Source organism: Sinohyriopsis cumingii, unplaced genomic scaffold (genome assembly GCF_028554795.1).
Source record: "Sinohyriopsis cumingii isolate HCF-2022 unplaced genomic scaffold, ASM2855479v2 utg000913l, whole genome shotgun sequence".
NCBI lineage: Eukaryota > Metazoa > Mollusca > Bivalvia > Unionida > Unionidae > Sinohyriopsis > Sinohyriopsis cumingii.
In genome coordinates, this window is record NW_028315943.1 from 969,120 (window position 1) to 975,119 (window position 6,000).

A 6,000-nucleotide genomic window follows, 5' to 3' on the forward strand; every position below is an offset into this window, starting at 1 on the left:
TATATGTTACATAGTCTGTTTGGTTTCAGAACAGTAAGATGAAGACACAAATGAAAACATAGTAAGATTCAAAAAATGAAATCAGATTTAAACTTTACATTACTCATTGATATTGGTGGTACAGTATCTGATTTTTACTGAGTGACATGGATGTGAAAAAATGTACTGAAATTGTATGGCTCGTTTAAACCCTGCATTAATACCGATGTAGACAAGAGCGGTATTCCAAAAGTCTGATATGCAATCTTTGAGAGACGAAAATAAATTCAAGAGGGCAAAACAGAAGACAGAAATTGGAAAAAGGTATTTAGAGATGATAGATGATATTCAGACGGTGGATTCTAGACTTTTCGAACCTTCAATAAACCACAGTGATGAGTTAACCGAATTAAGCACAACAAAAATGCCTCTTCCCTTTCAATCAACCACGTCCCCATACAAAATATAAAAAAGCCAACAGCCTCCCCCCTAACAAACACCACAAGCAAAACCAAACTATGAAAGCAGCACGCACATAATGAAATCCTGACAAAACCGGCTATTGCTAAAAACAAATAAAGCATCATATGCAGCATCGATAGACACAATTGGGCCAGTATTTATAAGCAAGCTTAATATAATACTGCTAATTCCGGGCAGTGTTGCTGCTGTTCTCCATTTTGTTTAGCTAAACAAACAAATAATTACTTATGTTCATTGAACCAAATCTGCTTCTGTAAATGAACGAAAAATATCCTTGCTTTCTCGCGGAACACTATTATTTTCTCTGAAGACACTAAGCTGTGTTAGAGTATGTATGTATGTATGCATGTATGTATTTTTATGTAGTGCCAACAAAAGGCTAAATTTGACAAATGTATAATTGTACTGCAAAATCATTTAGGAAGATAAAGTCTTTACCAAAACTGTGCGATCGTTGTTACATTGTGCATGACATGAAAGAACTTTTTGATAATATAAACATCACTCGTATTATCGAGTTCTTGAAAGCCGTAAATATTTACTCAAAACTCTGACTTTTATGCTATCACCTTGTGCAGTTTTATGCAATATACATACCGTCCCATTTTAATACCTATTAATCTTTTTTACATCTCCCGTTGATCGGGAAGCTTTATTTTGCACCGTTAATATCTTACCGTTTTTAATTTCAACCATTTGTTCTTTTATATCGCTGGTTGATATAGAACCTTTTATAAGTTTTAAAAGATTATACAAGTAACACTTTGTTTGGCGCTAAATAGCCTAAAAGTGCTGATGCGCCGTTAAAAAACAAACAATCAATCAATCAATCAATCAACCAAAACTGTATAAGTAAGTACATGATAAAATATGAATAATCATGATGTTAAAATTGTGTAACATTTATATGACATAATAGATAAAAGTAAGATATAAAACCCTTAACACATGATTAAAATGTGTAACCTGCAGTCTGTTAAACAGCTGAAGTTTTGATCGGGGGGTACGTGTTTGTATAGTTTCTTAAAGCAGTTTGTTCCCTGCCAGTTTACAAGAAAATACTCTCGTATTACATGCTAGAATGTGAAGCACTATCAGTGGATACTAGCAGGGTACAGAACCCGGGTTAGGTTCACTTTTCAGGCAGTATGCACGAACCAGGTATGTATGTCCGATGCACGATTTGCACAGTCTAATCGCTCCTATCTGTTCTATACGAGGGGTACCACGCACTAATAGCGGGTTTGATGTTCTTAAGTTTGCTTGCGAAGACTTCATTCCGCATAGTGTGCCGAACATGCTGATTTATACAACTTATGAAGTAACGCTTATGAAATCTTCCATTCAGAAACGGGAGGTTGCATGGCAGCTGTGGCTGCTTTATACGCTATTGCCTTCACCCTTTATGCCAATGTGGCCAGGCAGCCAATGGTACCTAAAGCATCTCCCAGATTGTATGAAAATTATTATGTTTCTCTAATATTTGTGATATTAACTATTGGATGTCCAACTAATTGCGCGGTTTGACTTTCATCACATTGCAGCCGTTATACCTATACAGTACGTTTGTTTAGATCTCTTGGCTAGTTTTCTTTTAAAGGTTGTAACATGTTATTGAATCTAAAGATTTTATAAATTATATTTTTAGCTGATGACTTTCACAACCCTAGAGTTCTCTTTTTTCCTGGTAAAATGAATAGTATTTTCCATGTAAGTGAAAGCTCTTCCCCGTAAATAACAAGTCGGAGTCGTTAATTATAGTATGTTCATCTCTTACATTGTTTTCAAAAGTTCTCATTACTGTCAATTGTTTGCTCTTCTATTTCCTCAGGTAATTTTATTTGTTGTCTTTTAAGAGACAGCGAAACTGGAACGGTTGCATCACAAAAACCAAAAGATACACATGTATCTGTAGTTCACTGACAATCTGGAACACGTTCAGAGTAGAGGTCAAACTTTCAAAAGGCTGTGGTACAGGAGTTATCCATCTCCAATCTAGAATATCACAAAACATTTACCATCTGAAATATAAATGTTTCAGGAAACATAATACAATTATATTATCAAGGAACTATTGCCTACATTATCAATAGGCCAGGAAACATTACAATTATATTATCATGGATCTATTGCCTACATTATCAATAAGCCAGGAAACATTACAATTATATTATCATGAAACTATTGCCTACATCATCAATAAGCCAGGAAACATTACAATTATATTATCATGAAACTATTGCCTACGTTATCAATAAGCCAGGAAACATTGCATATATACTATGATGCAGCTATTGCCTACATTATCAATAAGCTATTGTCATTGTCATATTACTGTTTATCCAATACTTGACATTTTATAAATATTGTTAAACATTTGAGAGCTCACTTGTGTTTCTCTTTAGTTTTACAGATTTTGAAGAGGATTAGACAATCTGGTTATCGTTTTTAAAACAGATCTTGGTCATCTAAATCATTTTTATGTTCTCCGCAATTTTTTTATATAACTCTGCGATAGTTTTAGTTCTTACATTGTCGCTCATTACGATAGCTATTAATATGTTTGTAATATGTTCCTTGCATGTTTTGTTATCTTGCAAATCTAGATCTTCTAGATTTTCATCCATGGATATCAAAACATTTTTGCACACTCAGATTAGTAGCTATGTCCGAAAATTTAAAAATATCACTTAAATATATCATGATGTTACTGTCTATGTTAATGTGCCCTTTGCCCTCATGAAGACGTCACACCTATCTCCAGTGTTTTCGTCCCAATATTTAAATGTAAACTAAACTCAAAAGGATCTGCACTTTCCGTTAGTCATATGATAATAGGTAAACGCCATGATTATCTTATTTATTTGACGTGAAAAGTGTGCATCAGTATATAATAGCTTGTAAACCATTATTACTGAACGAGACCACATCACCAAGAAAAACGTTTATTACAGTCAAAGACCCCTACAAAGGTAAATAGTCAGATCTGAAATAAGTTTCTGTTATTGCTTTGATCAAAGTAAATTGCATATTTACAAGTTTCAAAAATATACAAACTGTACCACATTCAGTAGATGTCTTTATATTTTTCTAGCTATTTAATATTAAATATTGAACCTTGCAGTTGGCGATATACACAGTGTAATTAGAGTTCTTTTTAACATTTTGAGACGAGTTTCAAACATTTAACATCAAAACTCCCGCATTTTCATCTTTTGCCGTCATTTTCTCTTTGTGTACATTCTGAGGTTGAAAGTACAACTAGAATCTAAAATTCTTTGTTTGATCCATGACTTATCATTAAAATAAATTGTTTTAGTTCTGGTAATCAATCAATAGATTTGTTTTGCAACAATATCGAGTTTACAATTTCTGTTATCAAATGAATAAGTAAACTGAATGTTACTTAGTGTGTACGTCTTCGACATAGTTGAGGTGCTTCTTTTGTCAATTAATTTATGTCCCTCTTAGAAAACTATTTCTTCTCATTCTTCTGTATCTTATATTTCTGTAGTGTTCGTTTTATTGCTTAGTTTTTGTATATGATGTGCTCTTCGATAATTAGGATAAACTACTCTTGATTGATTTGTCACTGATCGCCTTGCTTATCTTTTCGTCGATACTGCTCAGCGTTTCAGTGGGCAACTTAGTGTATTACCACTCAGTTGCTTATATGAAAGAAACCGCTTATACTGTGCTGAAAGTGCACATTTCGATCACGCGCAAGGTACGAGCACACATTGCGTATCCGTAAGTGCCAGCTACGTTTTATCTGGTGAAGTGCCAATGGCGAACAGAGGCAGGCATTCCGTTTACACTGCACATATTATTTTGACTCTCTCGTTCAGATATTCTACAGAATGTCTCTTTGGTTTGATTTAGATTATAGGAAAGTAACTATCCTTTTGAGACAGAAATACTCATTTACTGTACCTAAACGGTCACAGAAACGGTTAGCTTTTCCAATACATACTGTTAGGGAATCTGGTCATAAACTAAGTAAACGAAAAACGTAAAACCAAACGTTTTATCACATGTCCTGAAGAATCACTTGTTCTGAATGAATTTTAGATCATCGAATATACTGGTCTGCCAAAAGTCATGATATATCACAATGCCGTTGTAAAGAACTCCTTTGAATAAATTCACAATAGTCACAACATCATATTTAAGCCCATTAAACGTCCACAAAGTTGTAGCTCATCGAGCACAGTGTAATTCCAATGAATAATCGAAATAGATGTGTCCTCTTAAATTATATCTAAACAAAACATTCAATACATCTGCAGTCTGATTTTAACACATAAATATATGAAATAAGAATCCAAAATAGGACCCCGAAATAGGAATGAATCCGAAACAGGAATGAAGTATAAACTGTATGCATTCCAACGTTGCTTTCCATTCGCTTTCTCAAAACTTTAGAAAATGTTCACAACATATCTCATTAGCCACTGCATAAAATCATCCTTCAACTGCTTTTAGCCTAAGTCAGAGCAATCCTTATAGTACACAATGAATATATTCTGTACGCAATGAATATATTATGTACACAAAGAATCATAAATAAACACTAGAAGTAGGTTGAAATAAGTTTGTATTCAAAGCAAGCACCTAATTGAATACATATTTATTATTTGCAAAACATACTTTGGAAAAGGCAGATGTATTTATGCTCTAGAGTGTAAATTTGTAGTGTCCCTTATATCAAGGAATATGACTAAAGTTGAACAGCTCTATGACAAAAGTTGATCAGAGTCTATGAAAGGTGTAAAACAGTCTATCTGACTCAAATAGAACAGCATCCTTCCCAAGAAGAAGAATTATATGTTTCAAGTAGAACAGCCTATAAGACTCTAGTGGAACAGCCTCTGTCTCAAGAACAGCATCTGTCTCGTGTAGAACAGCTTTCATGCATCAAGTAGAACAACCTCTGTCTCAAGCATAACAGCATCTGTCTCGTGTAGAACAGCCTTCATGCATCAAGTAGAACAGCCTCTGTCTCCAGCATTACAGCCTCTATGTCTCAATTAGAGCAGTCTCTGTTTCTCAAGTAGAACATCATTATGTCTCAAGTAGAACAGCTTCTGCGTCTCAAGTAGAACCGTCGGTCTCTCAGGTAGAATAGCCTATATGTCTCAGATATAACAGCATTGTGTCTCGGGAAGAACATTTATATGTCGCAAATAGAGCAAGTAGAGAAGCTGATGTGTCTTACGCAGAGCATCCTAGGTATCGTACTACTGCAAATTCCCTTTATTGTGGTACACTGTGTACATTGTTTGCTATTAATCAATTTAAAATAATATCTTTACAGACCCCTACTTTGCACAAACTGGCTTCATGATGATTTTATTCAGTGGCTAATGAGATATGTTGTGAACATTTTCTAAAGTTTGAGAAAGCGAAAGGAAAGCAACGCTGGAATGCATACAGTTTATATAACTAGCCAAGATCAATTAGGGATGGAGAGGAGTATGAGTACAATATCATCCTTCATCACCAGTTTCTTTAGTAGTTATAATCAGTACTTGTGTA